The sequence below is a fragment of the Manis javanica genome, chromosome 3, assembly GCF_040802235.1.
Source record: "Manis javanica isolate MJ-LG chromosome 3, MJ_LKY, whole genome shotgun sequence".
NCBI classification, from domain to species: domain Eukaryota; kingdom Metazoa; phylum Chordata; class Mammalia; order Pholidota; family Manidae; genus Manis; species Manis javanica.
In genome coordinates this window covers 62,202,692-62,222,426 of record NC_133158.1, presented here as the reverse complement: position 1 = coordinate 62,222,426, position 19,735 = coordinate 62,202,692, and the positions used below count along the sequence as shown (strand labels likewise).

The window sequence follows — 19,735 nt, the reverse complement described above, 5'->3', positions numbered from 1 at the left end:
CTCTGCAGTGTTGGGGTTAGAGGCACAGTATTGTCAGAAAACAGTCACCAGAGCTGGGAAGACTCAGTAAGATACAGGCTAAAGACCTCTAAGCCATATAGTATTATCAAATGCCCTCTTCCTGGTCTTCATGTGATTCTTATCTATCTTTCACAAATGGGTTCCAATGTCTCCTTATTGAGAGATCTTCCCTAATCTTCCTAGGCAGGATTAATCATCACCTCTTCCACAATAACAAGGTTTCAGGGACATTTCTCTCCTGTTGCACTTTTCCCATGATAAGCTATCTGAGATCATGATATCTCATATTTGTCCTTTCTCTAGGGCCTAGCACATAGTTAATACCCAGAAAAGTTTTAGAGAATTAAATTGAATAATGAGATTTGTAATAAAATCACCAACATGGTAGAAACCTTAAACATAAATTTTATAAATATTTATTTTGCAAATAAAGAAACCAAGAGCTAGAGAGACAAACTGAATTTCCTAAAGTCACACAGCTAGGAACAGTCAGAACAAGGACTAGAACCCAGGTCTCTAGATCCCAAATCATCCACTATTGCCATCACATTCTGTTCACTGATGCTAGAGAAAAACACCTCAGGAAGACCTGGGGAAATATACAGACATGTGAACTTTCTTCCAAATCAGGTGCTCTTCTGCTATATGCCAAGTGAAGCTACTTCTATTCACTTCAACTTTTAGGAAAGCATGAGACTCATACTTCTTGTTTCCAAGGTTCCTTGTAATTGAGGGCTGAATATGAATAATGAAAAGATAGATCTAGCAATGTAAGATAAGTGCATGGATTCATCAGCCCTCATAAGGCTCAAAAGTTACAGAGAAAAGTATATTTTTCACACTAAATATTGTTAGATGGCCCTGACCAAAAACAAACAAACAAAACACACACACACAAAAAAAAAAGTTAAAAACTGGAAGAATTTGAATAAAAAGTCAGGCAACGTGGGACACACATTCGGATTATTTTCAGCTTAATACGCAGAAGCACACCAGAGCTGTTCTGCCAGCTCTTCAAATTCACCACCACATCTTATTTTATCTCACTTACTTTTTTCTCCTTTCCCAAATCCACTCAATCACTTATCGGTTCATCAGTGCTCTAGTGCTCCTTCTGTGCTTTACTGTTTCCCTCTTTTCAAAGCTGAATACCTCACACCTGGGAAACAGATGCCTCTAATTAGTTTTAAAACCTGAAGTTTATACCTGCCCTTGAAGTTTTCTAGGACATAATTTTGTAAATAATAGTGTTCTCAGTTTGGTACCTTTCAATAAACTAAAGCCACTTTAGCAAAGATATTGCTAGTCACTCATTATACTCTTATTCTATGCATGACTATTAAGTGAAGTAGAAGAACTAGATTCTGAAATTAGAACACCTCTCTTTTACAAAACACACTTCTCTGAACTGATGTTTTGGAGAAATGGGGACCCCAATTCAACAAAATCTGAATTAAATCTTAAGCTTTGAAGTAAGGAAAGTTGAGTAGAGTGACATCAGCAAGACGGTGGAATGAGTTTTCCACAGTCACCCCCTACTACAGAACATGTATTTTAGCAATCACCTACAGACAAGAGTACCAGGACTCCAGCAGAGAAATTTCAGCATACCACTGGAGCACAGTTCTGAGAATAGACACACTACAGAGGTCAGAAGAACAGTTTCACTTTAGACACCACTCCTCCCCAACGGTGGCACAACTTAGTGCCAAGGGAGACACGTGCAATTTCTCCAGTAGGGGAAGGTGAGAGCGTAGTGAGCGAAACCCCAGCTTCCCAGTCATGCAGGATGCTGCCCAACAGGTCCACTTCTTTCTCACCCCACCAAGAGTATGCAGGTGACCAGCACAGTTGAAGGGTTGGTAGAGGCTGGGAGCACACAGCAATCAGGGCTAAGAACTCACCAAAGAGCTGTGGGTCTTATTAACTGCTTTGCAGACATCAGGAATCCTGCCTGTGAGCTACTTTGAGATGCCTTGACTGCAGATCCTCCAAACTGGTGAATAGGCACATCTAGTGCTCAGCACACCCCACCCACCCATGGCTGTCTCCCCATGTGCACCCCCATGCCCTACAGCTGCTAGGATTTGTAGACAACTGTAAAGTACGTGCAGAAGGCTGACCCAACTCTGTGGGATTGGAAGAAAACACACAAACTTGAGAAATTCAGGGGATTGCCCTAGGAAAAACACCCAGGAGTCTCTGAGCACCCAGCTTGGCTTTGCAGGAACAAGAGAGAAAATACAATATTAAAAATTCCTCCCCCAGGAGGGAATAAAAGATATGAAATGGCTGCATACATAGAAGAGGTTGGAAAGAGCATCAGAATCCTTAGCTTTGTTTACTGATGAAGGCATTTCTCTCCTGCAGTCAGTAAAAACTGGAAGAGTTGACTCTCCTTCAATGCAAAGATAGCAACACAAGACTTAAAGGAACATGGAAAAATCAAGGAAACCTGACAACACCAAAGGGACAAAATAATTTTTAGTAATCAACCCCACAGAAATGGAGATCTACAAATTGACAAATAATTCAAAATAATTATTTTAAGGAAATCAGGAAACTAAACAAGGACACAGACAACTCAATGAATTCAGGAAAACAACACATGTGAAAAAACAGAAGTCCAACAAAGAGAAAAATCATGAAAAAAATTCTGGAATTGAATAATAGAATGGATGGAATGAAAAATTCAATAGAGCATCAATATCAAACTTCAACAAGGAGAAGCATCTGTTAACTCAAAAAAGAAAAAAGGAATGAAGAAGGGTGATGAACACATAACAGACACATACAGAACATTCCATAAGACACCAGCAGAATGCATATTCTCAAGTGTACACAGAACATTCTCCAAGATAGGTCCTATGTTAGAACATAAAGCAAGTCCTGATTTAAGTCCAAATTTAGGATTAAAATGATATCAAGCATCTCTTCTGACATCCAATTGTATGAAACTAGAAATCAATTAACATAAGGAAAACTGGACAATTCTTAAATATATGGATATTAAACAACATGATTCTGAAGTAGAAGAAAGAAAAAATAGAATGGGTCAAAGAAGAAACAGAAAGGGAATTTTTAAAATACCTTGAAACAAAACAGCATACCAAGAATGTACAGGACATTGCAAAAGCAATTCTAATAGGGAAGTGTGTAGCAATAAATGCCTAGATAAATTTAAAAAAAGAAATATCTCAAGTAAACATTATACCTCAAGGAACTAGAAGAAGAACAAACTAAGCCTAAAGTTATTACAAGGAAGGAAATAACAAAGATCAGAGCAGAAATACATGCAAAAGGTTAGAAAAACAATAGAAAGGATCAACAGAACTAAGTGTTGTTTTTTTGAAAAGATATATGAAATTGATAAAATTTTAGCTAGACTAACAAAAAAGAAAGAGACTCAAAATGAATAATGAAAGAAGTAGCATTACAACTGATATCACACAAATAGAAAAGATCATAAAAGATTACTATGAGCAATTATATGCCAACAGATTGGAAAACCTAGAAGAAATGAATAAATTCCTCAACACATGCAACCTACCAAGGTTGAATCATGAAAAAATAAAAATCCAAGTAGAAAAATAACGAGTAAGAAGATTGAATCAGTAATGAAAATCCTCCCAACAACAACAACAAAATCCTAGGACTTAATGGGTTCACTGATTAATTATACCAAACATTTAAAGAATTAATACCAATTCTGCTCAAATGCTTCCAAAAAACTGAAGAAGAGAAAACATTTCTAAATTCATTTTTCAAGGCCATTATTACTTTGATATTAAAGTCAAACAAGACACTACAGGAAAAGAAAATTACAGGCTAATATCCTTTATGAACATTGATGCAAAAATCCCCAATACAATATTAGTAAATTGAATTAGTCATATACTGATCAAGAATTTATCCCTGTGATACATGGATGGTTCAATATGCAGAAATCAATCAATGTGATATACCACTCTAGTAAAATGAAGATTAAAAATCATATGATCATCTTAATAGATGTAGAACAAGCATCTGAAAAAACTCAATATGGATTCATATTAAAAACTCTCAACAAATTAGGTATAGAAGGAATAGCCCTCAACACAACAAAGGCCATATATGACAAATCCACAGCTAACATCATACTCAACAGTGAAAAGCTGAAAGCTTTCCTCTAAGATCAGGAATAAGACAAGGATATCTATTCTTGCCACCTCTATTCAGCATATAAACTAGATGTCCTGGCCAGAGTAAGTAGGCAAGAAAAAAAAATGGCATCCAAATTGGAAAGGAAGAAGCAAAGTTATCTCTGCTTGCAGAAGACATAATCTTATATAGAGAAAACCCAAAGACATTGCCAAAAACTGCTAGAACTAATAAACAAATTCAACAAAGTTGCAGGGTACAAAATCAACATAAAAAAATTAGCTGCATTCTATACTCTTAACAAAAAACTATCCAAAAAAGAAATTAAGGAAACAATTCCATTTACAATAGCATCAGAAAGAATAAAATACTGAGGAATAAATTTAACCAAGGAGGTGGAAGATGTGTACAAAAACAGTAAGACATTGATGGAGAAAATTGAAGAAGATACAAATAAATAGAAAAATGCCCCATCTTCATGGATTAGAAGAATTAATATTGTTAAAATGTCTAATCCACCCAAAGGAATCTACAGATTCAGTACAATCTGTATCAAAATTCCAATGGCATTTTCACAGATACAGAAAAAAATGATATAACTAAAAGTTACACGCAAGCACAAAAACCTTGAATAATAAAGCAATCTTAAGCAAGAACAAAGCTGGAGGTATCACATTTCCTGATTTCAAATTATAGAACAAAGCTATGGTAATCAAAACAGTGTTGTATTGTTATAAAAAGAGATACAGGCCAATGGCATGGAATAGAAAAGCCCAGAAATAAACCCATGCATATATGGTCAACTAATCTTTGACAAAACATCAAGAATATACAATGAGGAAAGGACGGTGTCTTCAATAAGTCATGCTGGAAAAACTGTATATCCCATGAAATAAATTGTACCTTATCTTACACCACACACAAATATCAACTCAAAATGGATTAAAGACTTAAAAGCAAGACCTAAAACCATAAAGCTCCTAGAAAAGAATATACGGAAAAAGCTCCTTGCCATTGGTTTTAGCAATGAATTTTTGAATTTAATACCAAAATCATAAACAACAAAGGCAAAAATGACTAAGTGGGACTACACCAAATTCAAAAGATTCTGTACAGCCATAGAAACCATCAAAAAAATGAAAAGGCAACCTATAGAATGGGAGAAAATATTTGTAAACCATATATCCGATAAGGGGTTAATATCCAAAATATATAAAGAACTCGTGCAACTCCATAGTAAAAAACAAATGCAAAAACCAAAACCAATAACCCAATTAACTGGGAAAAGGAGCTGAATAGACATCTTTTCCAAAAAAGACAGACAAATGGCCAACAGATACATGCAAAGATACTCAGTATCAAGAATCATGAAGGAGATGCAAATCAAAACCTTAATGAATTATTACCTCAGACCTGTTAGAATGGCTACCATGAAAAAGTCAAAAGATTGTAAGTGTCAGCAAGGATGTGGAGAAAAGGGATTACTTTTGCACTGTGGGTGGGAATATAAATTGGTACAGGCATGGAAAACAATATGGAGGTTGTACAAAATAAAAAGTGAACCACCTTATGTTCCAGCAGTTCTACTTCTTGGAATGTATCTGAAGGCAATGAAAACACTGTGTTGAAGGGATACCAGCACTCCTATGTACACTGCCGCATGACTATTCATAATAGATACAGAAACAAGCCCATCAATGGTCAAATGAATAAAGAAAATGTGATACACACACACGGATTCTTATTCAGCCTTAAAAAAGGAGGAAATGCTACCATTTGTGACAACATAGATGCACCTGGAGAACATTATGCTAAGCAAAATACGTCACACAAAGAAAGACAAATACCGCACATCTCACTGGTATGTGGAATCTAAAAGAGTCAGCCTCATGATAATAGAGAGTAGAATGGCTGTAAGTAGGGACAAGGGGTTGCGGTTGGGAGCAATGAAGAGATCTTGGTAGAAGGGTGTAAAATATAAATTGTAAGATAAATAAGTCCTGGGCTATCTAATGCACAATATGGTTACTATGTCAGTAATAAAGTACTGTATACTTGAAATTTGCTAAGAGAGTAGATCTAAATTGTTCTTACCACAAGAAAAAGGTGGGGAGGGGGAGTGTGTAAGGTGATAAAATGTGTTAACTAGCTTGACCTTTATAATCATTTCACAATTATACACATATCAAGGCATCACATTGAGCACCTTCAGCTGGGAGGGAAAAGTTGAAAATAAAAAGATCTGAACGGTAGCAGCTACACTAATATTTGCTAATTTCCCTCCCAGCTGTGATGAGGTATGATTGACTTCAGAGAAACTCAAGGTCAGATCCCAACTCTGCCACATACTAGCTATGCAACCTTAGATAACGTTACTTAGAACTATTTTTGCTCCTGTAAAATGAAGTTATTCACCCCCAACTTACTAGACTGTCGTGTAAATCAGCCACAAGGTATGCACAGTAGGTGGGGGATGATGAGTCGCAAGGACCATGGCAGTCACTCTATCCAGATGTCCTTGAATGCCTCGTATTTGTTCTGTGTGCATCCCCCAGCTTCTGTGAGCTTCAGTGCTGATGGCTGGCACCCCCAGTTTTTATCAGAGGACTACCTTTGGGTTATTGGAGTAACTTTGGCCTAAGCACAGAAAGCTTGGAGATTTAAATTCCTCATTGAAGTGGCTCTGGCCAATGACTGATATAGGAATGTAAGAGGCCAGCTCCCTGGCCCATGGGTGAGATAAACTGAGGTACAACTTCCAAAGCTCGGGAGCTTGCTCCCAAGCACCCCATGCAACCAGGCTAAGAGGGAACAATATCTGTAACCACACCTTACTTGGTTTCTTCGGCACGCCAGTCATCTTCCCCTGCTCTCCTTCTGTCTTCTCCTGGAGTCACTGACTTAATAAATTACTTGACATGAGTCCTTGTCTCAGGGTCTTCCTCTGGGAACCTAACCTAGGACACGTGCTCCAAAAACAATAGTGATCATGATAATGTATGGTGGTTTAAAGAGGTACATAAAAAACTGCCACCCTAAAAATGTTGCCTTCCACCTACTTTTCCTATCTTGTCCTCACCATACTTTACCTCCTCAACATAGTTCATCCCAGAGAAAAGGAGAACCAGCAGAACTTATTTTCCTGTTTTGAGAAAATCTAAGTGCATTCATGTTCTTAACCAGGGAGCTGCCTCTTTATGGCTGTTTTTTTCAACTCTAAGCATCTTAAGAGTGATTTAATAAATTTGAAAAATAAAACAAAATTCTGTTCAGCAGTGTCTCACAGGGATGAGAAGGATGCCTTCCACAGAAATCTTGTCCAGATGATACAACATAACAGATGAGTCTATTCTGGGACTGGAAAATTCTATCACACCTTGAGGACATTTGCCCCATGGGAATGGGTGATTCTGAGGGGTAAATTCATTTCATAATGTGCTGTTTGGCTGAGCGCACTTTTCAGCCACATGGCACAGAATTTCGAAGAACTACTACTGAGCTCTTTTGAAGGTATCTTCTTTCACCAAAGCAATCTGGGCAATACTATCCATTAACTATGAAATGATAAATCTCAAGTTCAGATGCAGGCTGTGCTACTTATTAGTTGAGTAACTTTGGGTAAACTAATCTTCCTCAGCCTCAGTTTCCTTATCAGCAAATTTGGAATAATAACAGTATTTATCTCATAAGGTTGTAAGGATTCAGTGTGTTAATATACATAAAACATGTATAGCTCAATGCCTGGCCCAAAAATGAGTGCATCCCCAAAATTAGGTATTTTTGGGAATCATTGTTTCAACACTTTCTTTCCCCTATGATTCTAAATGAATGAAGAAAATAAACCTAATTTGGTGAACTGGGATCTCTCTCCTAGATAAAGAAGACTTAGAGGATGGCAGAGACATTGTCAAGGATGAGGGGCTATCAAGTAGGAGACAGAAAAGACTCATTCTGTTTGGACTATCATATGGAACTAGTAACCACTTATGAAATTTACATCAATCTGTTTTACCTCAATATGAGTAGAATTGCCAAATATCCGTCATGTCTCCAGCTGGATTAGAGTCTATGTGAGATGGTAGGCTCCCTGTTACTGAAGACATTTAAATACATACTGAAGGACCACTTTCTGGGAACAGTATATATATATATATATGGGCCAGGCACCCAAAGTGCTAACTGGCACAATGCTCTCTGGTTGCTACAAATCCAGATGCCTCTGGAAGGAGTTATGATTGGCTCGACTGCAATCTGGACCAATCGAATGTGGCCAGAGATCAGCATCCCAGTGTATTAACAGGGTCCTTCCCACAGTAACCACTGAAGAGAAGTTAAGAAAGAGAGACAGTGCCCCAGAGAAGCAGGCAGAAGTTCCTAGAAGTGGGAAGAAAGCCGTGGACTCCCTCAGGAAAGACAGAATAACAGGTCTTCTCTGCACTCTACAATGAATGAAAAGTGGAACCAATTTCCTTTAACATTCTTCTACCTCTGCAATTCTAAAGTCCAAAGTAAGCCTTATCCAACAATGGATTCAAATTAGTCACTAATTTGAAAATTCAATCTGAAATATTAAAAATTATGAAAAATCACTTATTTCTTCAAATTAACAAGAAAGAATTAAGCCATATGAAGATAGCTACCACATTTCATTGAATATAACACACTACTGAGTATAAAACACATCGTTGTTTTATGTACTAAGAAAAGACTTGTGAAATGTAGTTGTAAGATGTCGTCAACTGTAAGAAGCATCCCAATTTCAAAGATGTTAAATTGCGAAGATGTGTGTACCTTAGAATCGATGAGACATGATAAATGAGTTTGATCATTCTGTATGCTCTCACATAGGCTCTCTGCTTTCCTTCATATAACAAATGAGGTTTGAGGCAGGCAAACATTTAAAGAGCATGTGATAGGCACTGTGAAAGACAGGGGGAATGCAGAAATGCCAAGAAATCTGCTGCCTTCAAGGAATTTACAGCGCAAAAGGTAGGAATTTATAGAGTCAGAAGAGACAGCCATAGAAACAAATAATTGCAATAGAAATGCTTATGATCTAATAAGCATTCTTTAGGGTTGTGAAATGCAACAAGATCCTTCCTTGCTTAGAGCCTTTTACATGCTATTCCCTCTGCCAGCAATGCTTCCTCTCCTTTATCTGGCTAACTACCATTCATCCTTTGATCTTCTGTCACTTCCATCCAGACACACACAGGAGTTCTGTTACTAGCTTATAATGACACAGCCCTTTTCCTTCAAAGCCCTTATTCCTATTGTAGCTGAAATTAATATTGGCCTCCCATAGCTATAAGATCAATAAGGGTAGAACTTTGTCTTATTATTGTAACTTCAGTTTTAGGATGGGAAGGGTATGTTGAAAGAATGCACACTTCAAAACTTGAAAATTAAGTGCTTCTATGTTTGTCTTTGGCTCCTTTGCTATTCAGCTGGAGAAATCCTTGGCTCATTTTCCATGACTAGATGAATGCATATATTAACAAGACAATTTTGGAAAAGTCCCTGTGAAACCTGAGGACAAGAGGCACTAGAGGGGCTCAGATGGGCAAGACCTCATCTGGTAAGGGGAACCAGGAAAGGTTTCAGTGCTATGGAGCATTTGACGTAGGCTTGCAGGGATCTCAGCAGTTAAATGTTGGGGGAAGGCATTAGAGATACCGAACAATTCAGTGGGAAAGACAAAAACTGTCAGTCAAGTTTGTAAATTAGAAAGATAGATTAAGGATAGGCTCAGAGAAGAGGTGGATTTAACTTAAGCTAATGAAATTAATCCTAGACCCCCCTTCACTTGTCTGACCTCTTCTAAGACTGGTGAGATTCTGTTCCAGGGAAACAAGGAGGGGAGAGCAGCCTTGGCAGCCCCTGAAGGCTCGAGTATTGCCCTAGCTTGGAGGTCACATTCTTAAGGGTGTCCTGGGATGGTTCTTCCAGGAGTACCTCCACATCTACCCGTCCACCAGCAAAAACCGCCTAGGGTTTTTGGACCTTAACCAACATCTGGGCACCATCTTTGATTCCAAGAAGAAGGGTCTGGAGAAGATGAAGCTCTTTGAAATACAGAAAGAAGGTGTTGGCGAAAGGATGGGCACTGAATACGCAAGGAGCAGAATGAGTTGCCACACTTACAGCTCTGGAAGCCATGCCAAGGGAGAACAAAAGAATGGGCTTCTGCACAGCCTGTCCAAGGGTGAGAAACACCTGCTGAGCAAGATCCTGCAGTGGCAGCTAGAGATGCAGCATTCCCGTGATGAAGTTCTGAAACAGAAAATTCTTTTAAACAATTAGAAACAAATTTCTATCAACTATCCCAGAGGAAAACTGAATTTTCTCTATAAAAAATTATAAAACTGTTGTCATGTGAAGAGGTAATCGAAGAACATGCCACCAAATTTTTAGGGAAAGAGAAACAGAGGTGTAGCAGGTGGGAAATTAATAATAATAATAATATGCTATTTTCTTGGATGTTCTGATGATTGTAATGAATATGTAAGATTGGTTTTTACCTTTCTAAAAAATTTGTAATGGGTATGATTTATTTTCTCATTTAGGATAAGCATTCACTTTTCTACCTCATTTTGAATTTGTTATTTCATCTTTTGCTTCAAGAGGGCTCCAAAAATTATCTCAGATTCAGGCACCCCCAACCCTTACATGATCCCAGTTGAACGTCTTGCCTGCCAGTCTCAAGAGCTGAGACTGTATTTGGTCAGGAACAGAGGAGTAGAGAATACAGCAACAAATTAGTTTTCATGCTCATTTCTGAGAGAATGAATACAAATATTTGTATATTGGTGTTGCAACTTTATCTTCCACAGACAGTGCTGATAGTTACTTAGAAATTAAATGCCTTCTTTATTTTTTAACGTTTTCCTTCTGCTTTGTGATTTTGCTGGAGGAATTTGCTCATTCTCCATTTTGAGACAGAAAGGCTCAGATCGAAGTTCCTTCCCTAAGCATTCATGATGTTACTCATACATCACATCCATTTTACCCATATCACTTTTCCTGGGTTTGGCTACAGGCACAGATTAATAGTTGTCTTTGCATTATGCAGTGGAGCTTAATTTCTGTTTGAATGTTTAACACCATTGTAATGATTTTATTGCAATTAAGAATGATAAATGTTTCCCTTCCAGTCTCAAAATCAATTTTCACAAAGTGGAGGGGAAAAGCGGGAATGTGGCAGTAGAACTGAGGATTGTGAAGGAACCGAGGGAGGATGAAGGAAGCTGGAAGGCATGCACACTGAGCACCTACTGTGTGCTGGACACTCTGCTAGGTCTTTCACCAAGTAGAAATGGTAGCAGCAAAAGCCATAGCAAAACAGCTAACATTTACTGCCCACTTACTCTGAGGTAAGCACTTTCCATGCATTTCCTCAGTCGGTCTTCCTACTGATTGCATAAGGTAAGTAATATTTCTATTTCTATTCCTTTTATGGATGAGGAATCTGAAGCTCAGAGAGGTTAAGTCACTTGCCCACATTCATAGAAATGGTGAGTGGTAAACTCAAAACTGGAGTTCAGGCCTGTTCAATTTCAAACCCATAAATTGTATACCCATTGTATTTGTGTTCTATTATTGCACAGAAAATTACCATTAACTCACACCCATCTATTATCTCACAGTTCTGTAGGTCAAAAGTCTGAGTGGCCTCAACTGGGGTTATCTGCTCAGATTTTCAGAGGCTGAAATCAATGTGTCAGCAGAACTGGGCTTTTATCTGGAAACTGAGGAGGAATCCACTTCCCAACTGACTCAGGCAGTCATCAGCACTCGGAACCTGACCTTCAGTTCAGATGAAGGTCCCTCTTTCTTTCCTGACTGTCAGCCAGGGTCTGTTCTCAGCTTTTAGAGACCATGCCTTGACACACAGCAACCTCCATCTTTAAGCCAGCAAGGTCACACTGAATCCTTCTCACACTTCTTCTGCTACCAGCTGGTAGAAATACTCTGCTTTTAAATGACTCAAGTGATTATACTGGGCCTGCATAGAAAATCTTCCTTTGGATTAACTTAATATTAACTGATTAGTTGACTTCACTACATCTCACAATCCCTTTGTGATGGAATGCAACCTGATCATGGGTGTGATACCTCAGCATACATACAGTCTCCAAAGAACAGCACAGGAAATCTTTAGGGGGAATCTTGGAATTCTCCCCACCACACCTACACTATGCCCTGCACCACATACATGCTTATCATTCAGTCCTGACCACACCCTTGTCAAGAGATATTAGTATTTACTCTGAAACAATGAGAACATCAGGACCCAAAGCCAGAGTGATCACTGGGGAAGAGACAGTAGGAAGGGTACGTCTACATTTCCCACCATGAGAGCCTTGTTCATCCTGCAGCATTCTCTCCTGCCTCCCGTCGCTGCTCCGCACTGGCTCACACTCCAGACACACCCGAGCGCGGCAAGGTGCAGCATGGGATCGCCTGCAGACCTTTGTAGGTAAACACAGTTCCCTCTGCCCAGAGCTCCACTCAGTGTCTGCTTGGTTCTTCTCCTTCAGGTCTCATTTAAACCTCCCTTCTTTGGGGAACTACTCTGCACCCCAAGACCAGAGTAGAAGTCTCTCCTATCCTAGGCATCTTATATTTAACTCTCTACAAGATCACTTGTCGATCAGCATTATAATTCCTATCTGCTTTTCTATGTCTACTCATTAATGTTATAGTCTGCTTTGTTGCTGGTCAAGACATCTTTTCCATGGCTTTGGGTGATTTCTTGTAGCTTAGAATTTTTGAATTCCCTTTGTTTAAAAAATAAATTAGAAGTCAGCCCTTATAATAAAGGTGCTAAAGAAGCACAAAATGGTAGTGAAGACCACTGCTTATCCCTGTAACATTTCAAAAATCCTCATTAATGTCATGACCTTCACAGTAGGCAAATTCCTACAGCTAATTATATCTACCTTTTCCTTTCCTCCTACCCTTTTGATATAAATTTGACTAGATTATTTCTAAGAGAAAAGATATTCAGAGTATCAAGGATTCATAGATCATTCATTGGTCTTTGGACTTCACGGCCTGAGTTTATTCACAAACCAAACTAAAAATGGAAATGAGCAAGAGATATGATGGGAACCTATTTGCAAATGTGTGTCATCTTAATTAAAGCAAAATGCTGGGAAAAAATATTCAAATGGGAAAATGTATTTAAATCCTAATTAAAAGGGTTGATTTCTTTTTAAAGTAATCATATTTCAAAAAGGTTATTATAAGTTTGAGAGGTAAAAACTAAAAAGAAATGAATATTTGAGAGACTCAGGAAAGAAAAGAATAGATACATAGAAGTAGAACGACTGAAATAATAAATTTTTCACAATTAAGTATGAACTTCTCAGCCATAGCAATAAGAAAATTATTCTGGCACCATCTGGACACATTTTTAGAAAAACAAAAACAATATAAAAGAATTAGAAAATCATTAGGAAGCAGACATCAATGTTTAAATCCTGAGGCCTAGAAAAGGAATATGGTGTAGGTGTAAGTTGTTTAGTAAAAAGATAGATAGGAAATTAAAATCAGATTTCTGAAGATGTTTCTTCTCATCTCTGGCCACTTCAAAACAGTCCTTAGTCAGGGATCTCTAAAATTCCTCAAATATCCAATATAGTAGCCCAAGTTTGAGTAAGGCAAGTTTTAGGAGGTAGACCAAAATCTTGCATGAGACAACATGAAACAACCTAACACAGAAAGAAGTAAAAATGTAATAACTTTCTTGTTAATTCTTAATCCCTAAAAGAGCTAAATTTGAAACTCAAAGTTTAAAAGAAATTCTTGATCCAGTTTTTCCCTATTTTCTACTGAAATATAAATGAAAATATAGAAAGAGACAAAAGCACAGAACACCAAAAAACAATGCTATTGGCTATGCTATGGCCAGAATCTAGGATATTTTGTTACTCCATTCAAAGCTGATAGTGTAAGACTGAGAAAAACGATTCATAGACTATTCATCTTTGGACTTCATGGACTGAGTTTATTCATAAACTGAACTAAAAATGGAAATGAACAAGAGAAATGATGAGAACCTATTTGCAAATAAATGCATGTCAACTTAATTAAAGCCTACACATTGTGCCTCCTGAGAAAAAGCTACACATCTTACTTCCCAAGCCCACCTAAGAAGAAAGGAAGGCACTAGGTGTCTCCTTTCTCAGTTTGAATTCCTTGGCTGCTTCAAAACCTCATTAACCTAATCCAAAAGAAATTGTTAGAAGTAACTTAAGGTTCACAGAATCAAGGAAAATTGGAAAACAACCTTGAAAATGGGCAGATGATAAATAAGATATCAGCTAATAAGAGGGAATACCATAAGCCTTGAGGAAGGAGAAGTGGGGGATCCCAGACATTTTCCTTCACTTTCTCTTCCTTATGCTCCAGGAAGGGAACATCTCACTGCCTAGTTTGAAGTTGTGCCTCTTTTCTAGGCTAAGGAAGAATGGAGCCCTCGATTACAATGCCAGCAGATGGCATCCTACTAAAAAACAGAATGAAACCTAACACTCCTTTCCACAGCACACAGGCTATAAATGACCCAGTTCTGGTCACCTCCCCAACCTCATCTCTCACTGCACTTTCTGTGCTCTAACCACAGGCCCTCTATGCAACCCCCGCCTCAAAACTCATGTACCTACTGCTCTCTCTGCCCGAAAGCTCTTCCCCCAGCACATCCCTTAGTTCAGCCCTGCCCAATTCCCTCTCATCACTTAAATCTCAGCTCCAATGACACCTTCTAGAGAGACCTCCCCTAACTACCCCATTTCTTCTCTTTTTCCACCTCCAGACATTCATAATCACATTTTCTGTTTCATTATTATGGTAATCATCAATATCTAACATTACCTTATTTATTTAGTTGCTGACTTTATCACTGTCTGATCCTCCTTTGTTCCTCTGCAATGAGGGAATAGACCACACATGAGAATAAAGACAATTACCTTTTTCTCCCAAATATACCTATGTCCCCTGCTTCAGGTTCACACATAGTATGAATCAGCAAAAAATTTAAATGAATGTATGAACGAATATTACAGCACTCACTACATTTCTCATAATTAATAATGGATCTTTTTCTCATGAGGAACTGTGAGATTGTCCAGGGTAAGGGCTGAGTCTCCCTCATCTCTATGCCCTGGCTCATGGTAAGGTCCTCAACAAATGTTTATTGACATAAACTCTATTTAGCTGTGGGCTCTTTCTTTATGAACTACTAGGCAGGCAGGCTATAGCTAGAGAAAGCTATTTTCTAAAATGATTCTAAATTAGATTTCATAAGATGATATAGCTAGAATAAAAAGTCCTTCCCAGAAAAGCTCTGAAAACAGTACAAACATCCTCAAACATTTATAGCCCTGACATTTCTTTTGCCCAGAGTCTTTCTCCAACAGCATGAAAAAATGGGGCTAGGAAGTTTGTCCAAACTGTCAACAAGCCAGGGGCTCAGAATGAGGGGCTCCTCCTGGACATTCCATCCTGATGAAGGGCAAGACAATGAGAGACCCCACTAAAAATAATCCTCCAAGGAAACTGAACAAATATCTCCCCCCTGGTAATAAATAAATAGTTCAGCTGGGGAATTATAATTGTGTGTCTAATGCAGCTCAGATACAGGGCATAATTACACTCTAGAATCCATACAGTAATAAAAAACTCCAGTCAAGGAAAAGAATGCTTGTTTGCCATGGTTTGACAGGCAAGCAACAAACAAGAACCACTTTTTCACCTTTTATTCAATAAAATCAGCATATTAAATATTCAGACTGAGTGTCTCGTCTCCATTAAGCAATTCACTGCTACCTCTCCTCCTTTCTACCTCCTCACTCTTGTTTTGTTTTCATCAAGTCAGGAAGGGGAAAAAAATGAAACCAAGTCCGTGATGTGATTTTTAACGAGACCGTGGCACAGAGGTTTTGCTGCATTCAGGAGCCAGCTCTCCAGCTCACAGGCTGCAGGGACTGGGTTGGGGGTTGTCAGTTTGAGAAGGACCTCAAGCAGCAGGCAGACCAGCGTTTTCAGTCAAGGATAATGTGCTGGCAGGATGGGGATAGGAGAAGGAAAGAGAAGTAATCGGCTTCCCCTACACCACACCCCAGTAAGAAAAGGCACCTGCCCTCAAAATATTCACCTGGACACTATGAGTTATGAACTGTGGGTAATGAAGCAGCTGACAACACACCACGTAGTAAAAGACCCAGGCCAAAGGAGAGGAAGGTTCAAAGGCTGGGGGACTAGATTAGAATGAGTAAGAGAAACTGGCATACATCAAGAGCACAACTGACCAATTTCTGAATACAATTGAGAGGGGATTTGAATATATTCTTGGACAAGTAAATTACTGCCTGCCTCTTTCTTTCTCTCCCAATTGGAAGAAGGTTTGGACCTCTCCATTTTAATCTGCCTCAGAGGTAAGAGGTTACAAATAGACAGGAGGAAGAAGGGAATCCAGAAATGTCACTTTCTCCAGAAAGAAGGGGAAAAATTGTCATGCTTCCTTCTCAGCCCTGGCATCAGCAACAAGCTTTAACCCCGACTCTGCCTGTAATGCTGATGGGCAGAGGTGAGGGGCATCTGGCAGGCAGGACCTCAGGAGGCCAATCCACTCTTGCACAGGAGAGAGTCAGGTCAGTGGTAATGAGCGACGGCAAGGCAGAATGCAAATTGCAGAAATTTATGAAGTTGTTTCTGCTCAGTGAGCAGATCCAGATAAGTGGAGTGTTAATAAGGCAAGCGAGTTTTCAGCTGTGCCAGCTGTCGGGAAGATGCTGGCATGCTCTTAACCCGGTATTTATTGGGCGCTCCTCATTGCTGTGACAGCACACATGCGTACACAAGCATGTTTATTCACAACATGCATAATCACCCTGTCACAACACAGATGCAAATCAGCGGCCTGTCTCAGGAGCAGAGGGGCATACCTAATACGCAGGGTCCTTAAGGAAAGATTTCTGGAAGAACTCCCTTTCATGACAAGAAATTGATCCCTCTGGGCCACCCTGGAATGCACTAGGATCCACTGGCTTCTGTGAGGATGAAGAGGCACAAAGAGAGGACCTGGGCTTGTTTTATGCAGATCCTCAGAAGGAATTCATCATGTACAAGCTGAGTAATTTGGCTAGTGTCCTTAAATTTGGGAGGGTATAACTCAATGGTTATTACATGTGATTGTGAGATTTTAAGCAACTACAGTAGTCTCTGAGCCCGCTGTGCAAATGTATCTTGTAGAATTAGTGCTCATGTGGAACCCAAGCAGCTCAATGACAAACTGAGCTCCTCTGAATGCACTTGAATATGTATGTAAGCTGCTGAAGATACTGACCTATGAAACAAAAGGGCTCTTCAAACACACTTAAAGAACAACAGGAAAACTGGCCAAGGAGAAGACTGGGAAAACCACAGGAATTTTGAAATGGAAAAGGAATTTAACCCAAGATCACTTCTGATTAGGCAGGGAAGAGTGGATATACCAATATTTGGTACTGACTAGGCACCAACAATATTATACACCCTCCCCCTTGTAAACCATCCAGCCACCCCATTTTAAGAGAAGGAAACAGAGCCTTGGAGAGGTTAAGGTGCGCCTGGCAAGTGCTAGCAACTTGGGAAGTGGGGGTGCTCTGGCTGAATGCCAAGCCCCCACTCCTCTGAGTGCTTGCTCCAACCTGTTCCAGGTCAGGAAGGGATTTATTGAAGACTCAGGCTGGGATCCTGGACCTAAAGTGGGCTGAGTTTGAGAAGCTAAAACAAATTCAGACAGAACAAGAATACGAGAAAAGAGCTGCCACAAAGATGAATTCATGATATAAATTCTAGGAGGGGTGACTATAAACTGAGGTCAAAAGACTGACTCCACAAGCCCCACCTGATAGCCAGTCTGCATGCTTTATAGTGACACGTCCACCTGGCTGGGATCGTATCACTTATGAAAATGGTCTGTACCTGAACATGACCACCCACCCCCACACCAGTTCCAAGGCCAAACTTTCTCTTTTGTCCTTCCTGAGAAGCACCTACGGCACTCAACTTCCCTTTTGTTTTTGCCCGAAGGAATCTAAACTGCCTTCGTCCCAGCACCCTGATTCATCTGGGCCTATCTGGAAGGCTTGGGAGGTAAGCCTGTCTGGCAGGAGTCTATAGGAAAGATTTTTCTAATGGAAGAGAGAATAAGGGTTACAATTGCAGAGGGGGTAGCAATCTACCTGCAACATCTCCCAGTCCTGCTTTTCTTCTTTTTGCCAGAGGGGAGAAATGAGTAAGCAGTGGCTGTAAAATCTCTGACTGAAACAAGTATACCAGGTATCATTCCCGATTCCAAATGTGTAAGAGAAACTCAGCATACTAAACAACAACCTGGACCAGCTTCCAGCTGACCAGTACAGGAAAATAACAGAAGACATGATCTAATAGCACAGCAGAACATTTGGGAGCATCCGGGACTCTATGGGCGACTTCCTAAATAATACAGGAGAAACAGTCAGTGTAAGCCAGCTGACTGGGACCCCTTAGTTAAAATCGCAAAAGGGTGTTGCAGAGGGGAAACACTTGTGATCCTCCTAACACACAAGACCGTCAAGCATTAGGGACCACTTAGGGCCTGTCGGGGTCATCCCAGTAAAGACTGGGTTTCCAGGAAGACAGCATCTAAACCCTAACCTGAAGTTTCTCTCTTTAAATGATTCAGAAGGATTCTTCAACTTCCTTTAAACACTCATTAAAGTGTTTTGAAAATAGATTGGAAAATTCTCCCTCTAACTAAAATTCCTCATGTTTCGGAATTCCATTTATAAAGGGCCCTTTAGTTGATCAAAAACAACTCTTTACATTTCATCTACCGCTATGACTTTCTTCTTTCCCTAAAGGATCTTGTTTATTATTCCTCTCTTATGCTTCTACATCCTTCAGGACAAAAGATCACATGGTACCACTGGGCATATATATTTTCTAGCTCCAGGAATCTGACCTGAAAGGCAGATTGTCACCTGGAGGAGAAGTGGGAATCGGGTGAGGTTGACATGCCATTAAAAAAAAACAAGTTTGAATTAGGAGTTCATGCTCCACTTTGGGTTGGCCAATTTAACCTTATTTGTTTAGCTGAGGAATTTTAGAAAAAATTAAAGACTGAGTCACCATTACCTCAAGCAATTTTTTTACCTGAGTAAACATAATTATGAACTCTAAAAATGACTCATCTGTGTATTTCCTGGAACTTTATGTTATGAATTCTTCACTATATAGAAGCGTAGACTTTTGAGTTGGACTAGATATTATTCATTCAGGGTCCCTCTTACAGAAGAATCTAACTGCATTCACAGGGGCCCACAAAAAGCTTGAACATACTCAGGGATCAGGCAACCAAGTCCACCCCAGAATAAATCCAATCGTAAAAAAAAAAAAACCCTGATCTTGAGTTCAAATATGCTTCCTCAAAATTTCAGCCACTGGTCTTAATTACTCCAGAACAATATTAATACATATATACCCTCTGCCCTCTGAGAGGTTGTTGACTTTTTTTAAACAGATGTCACATCCCTCTTAAGATACT

General features: G+C 39.3%; 1 long non-coding RNA gene across 1 annotated transcript in view; it reads right to left on the bottom strand.

Moving 5' to 3' along the window:
• Nucleotides 1-1,042: 1,042 nt before the first annotated feature.
• Nucleotides 1,043-19,735, bottom strand: part of LOC140848159 (uncharacterized) — a 165,694-nt gene continuing 147,001 nt past the window's right edge. The window contains exons 3-4 of the long non-coding RNA XR_012128711.1: nucleotides 10,306-10,434; nucleotides 1,043-1,180 (exon numbers count right to left, since the gene is read on the bottom strand). This is a non-coding gene — a long non-coding RNA (uncharacterized lncRNA). The remainder of the gene's footprint in view (nucleotides 1,181-10,305; nucleotides 10,435-19,735) is intronic.